Genomic DNA, 3366 nt, shown 5'->3' on the forward strand with positions numbered 1-3366 from the left:
TTGCTGTGGTGTTCTGGAAATACTGTCATTTCTGCAAATAATCGCAAGGTTTTGAAATTATTTAATGAATGCATGCTCTCCCACTCGTAATTAAATACAAGTCTCCTGAGAGCTCATTAGATACATGTTTAATTGCTGTCATAAGTCTAAGGATTTGCACTCAGTCTGTTCACAAGAGGATATTTACTAACGTAACACACACATATAAGATGCTTATTACAATATCATTTCTTTTAAATGAACATTTGTGAACATGTTTCAGCTTATTCTAGGACAATTGGAGTGTATTTTCCGTAAGGGTTTCATTAGCTTATTCATACTTATAAGATGGACATTAACATATAATTGAATCGAATCGAAGGTTTACTAGAATATATTTGTAATAGAAACCCTTTTTTTCTAATTCTACGAGAACTATGGTTTCTCTTCCGAGAAGTACCATGGTAATACCATGTTTGTTTTGCACGTGGTGAGTATTTGAAGTGTTATGTAAATACCATGAAATGTCAATATGATAATCATTCAGTATTATAGTATTTTTGTAAAGATTCAGTTATCTGCCTGTTATGTTATTGTACAGTTGATTGTAATGGTATTATAAAATGATTGTATTTTTAGTTATCGTTTATCCATTTGTTTTTGGTGTTGCTTTGATGTAATTGTGATGGGAATAACACTATCTGTGGCCAGTCTTATGAATGTGACAATATCCTGCTGAATGCGTGTGGCAGTTTAATGCCAATGCATGTATGATAAACACTTGATTGAAATGATTTTGTAAACCGTAATAAGTAGGCCTATATTATGTTGTGCACAAGCATAAAAGCTTGAGAGGAGATGACATGGGTAGTTAAAACTCAACCAGTGTTGGTTTATTATTTACAGAGATTGCCATCGTGCCATAATGCGTGCTGATTCTTCTAGATATTCACTTTATGCGTAATGTTACAGGTTGACCTTCATGCTGAGGATTTCTGTTAAAGTTGAGCTTATCCTAGAAATCCATGTAAAGAAGTGCATAAATGTGTGCATGTTAAACAATATGTGAGAGGAAGCTTGTTTAACTGTTGTGTGTGTGTGTGTGTGTGTGTGTGTGTGTGTGTTTGAAACACAAAAGCAGATGTTTAGCAGAATGTCCAATCTGCTCTTTGTCATACAATGAAAGTTGACTTATAACTTTATGCTGCTGCTTGCTTTTTTAAGTTTGGTAATTTAATGGTCACCATTTATTTTTTATATGGGGGGAAAAACCCAGCTCAGACATTCTGCTAAGCACCTGCTTTTGTGTTCTACATAGATTGGAATGACTGAAGTAGTTTACAAAAAAATGAAAATTTGCTGAAAATTTACTCACCCTCAGGGCATCCAAGATGTAGATGAGTTTGTTTCTTCATCAGAACAGGTTTGGAGAAATTTAGCATTTCATCACATGCTCACCAATGGATCCTCTGCAGTGAATGGGTGCCGTCAGAATGAGAGTCCGAACAACTGATAAAACCATCATAATAATTAGTGGTCGACCGATATATCTTGGAATTTTTCAAATATCGGCATCGGCCGATAAGTTTTTCTGTTTGGCCGATGTGTTCGAGGCGGGACTTTTCTTTTGACGGCGCTGAGAACTGCAGCGCCTGAGCCCACACCGCTCACATTCTCTCTCTTGTTCGCTGTCGTCGTTCAGTTCTGTCTAATATGGATAGAAATCTGTCTAATAATCAGGTAGAACTGTTAAACAAAGGAATTAAATTGTATACAAAAAAGTATTATAACGATTGCTTTAATATTATTAGTAATAGCTTATTTTTATCCATTTTCAAATGATTTCAAATTTCTTAAATATAAATAATAATAATAAATAAAATTATATCGGCTTTATATCGGCCACCCTGCTTTCCAAGATATCGGCATCGGCTGTCAAAAAACCATTTAAATTTTGTGAACTGGAGTTCCTCTTTTGCTGTGTTATAAGCCGGGCTTCGGGAGCTTTCACTTTCGAATTCGCGATCTTGGTGTCACATTTTACAAGAAAAGATTATTGTCTGATTTGCTTACATCTACACACCTTTCACTTTTTAAGACTAAAACAAAAGACAAAGATAACAAGCTTTTCAAAATGAAAACAAAAAGAAAGTAAAACTAAACTTGCTGTCTGTGACAGTGCTTGCATGTTTTTCCCCCCACAAGAATACCAATACGTTCACCTTTGGTTTAAGAAGTGGTCTTTTACTTTACTTTAGCATGAAACCCATCCATCGTTTCCTCAATATTCGCGTCATTTTTGCTGCGCGCAGCTTCGCGCTCCTGCTGCTGACGCGGCAAGTATAAACCAGGCTCTACACTCTAGCGGTGCGCAGTTCAAACGAGTAGCGCGGTTTCGTTATGCTTTCAGTTTCATTTGCCGTTTGATGTTTCTCATATGCAACAGAAATGGCAGCTCTTATGAGTTAATGCGGTGGTCGCTCCAGTGCGTCCACACACAAAATTTAATCGCACCGGCAGAAAAAATTATGGCAAAATGCGGCCATTTGGTCACACTCTGGAGCCCTGTGCTGGACAGTATTTATTTATCCTCAGTTGTTCAAATTGTGGTAATCGTCAGTTTACACAATCAGTTAGGGGGGAAAAAAAGCTTTGGTCTTCTCTCTGGAGGCCACAAGAGGGCGCATCGAACAAAATATTATGCACGTTTCTTCAAAGCATAATAAAATAACACGACTATCTTTGAAAAAAGTTTAAAATAATGTTTATAAACCTTATATAATTAAAGTTGCTTAAACAATTAGAAACCAAACAGCATCATGCATGTATGTATAGTTTAATACAAAGGACCGAGAGCCAATCACAAATCACAAAGAGTTCATTTAAAAACTTGAGATGCAGTAGGATGGGGAAAAACTGCCATAAAGTCTTGAGACTTGAGACTTGTAAGTTGAACTTACATTAATTTTACATGGCTTTCTAAACATGCCGCTCTCTTGTGCGAGATGCGAGTGAAACGGTGATAGACGTCCCTCTAGAAAATGTGATAAATATGCGTTCTGTGTGAACGGTTTGGTTTCGTTTTTGACGTAAACAACATCTCCGCATTGATGTTCTTTTTTCCCGCAATATTTTGAATGAACAACATAGCAGTTACATCGTCCGTGCGCCACTGATAAGCCTGACTGATGCACACCTAAAATTCGAATGCAACGTTTTTCCGGTTTTTCCGTGATTTTTATTTTAAATTCGACGAATATTCGAAATTCTTTTTTTTTTTTGACAGCCCTAGTGAGGAGAGAGAGAGAGAGAGAGAGAGAGAGAGAATGATCGAGAGAGAGAGAGAGAGAGAATGATGGAGAGAGAAAGAGAGAGAGAGAGAGAGAA

General features: G+C 36.7%; 1 protein-coding gene across 1 annotated transcript in view; it reads left to right on the forward strand.

The window, feature by feature from the left end:
* The window catches only part of LOC107676977 (peptidyl-prolyl cis-trans isomerase FKBP8-like), a 16666-nt gene that overhangs the window by 418 nt on the left and 12882 nt on the right, over nt 1–3366 (forward strand). The gene's annotated exons all lie outside the window — the stretch shown is intronic.

Source organism: Sinocyclocheilus anshuiensis, unplaced genomic scaffold, assembly GCF_001515605.1.
Source record: "Sinocyclocheilus anshuiensis isolate Anshui unplaced genomic scaffold, SAMN03320099.WGS_v1.1 scaffold420, whole genome shotgun sequence".
Lineage (NCBI taxonomy): Eukaryota > Metazoa > Chordata > Actinopteri > Cypriniformes > Cyprinidae > Sinocyclocheilus > Sinocyclocheilus anshuiensis.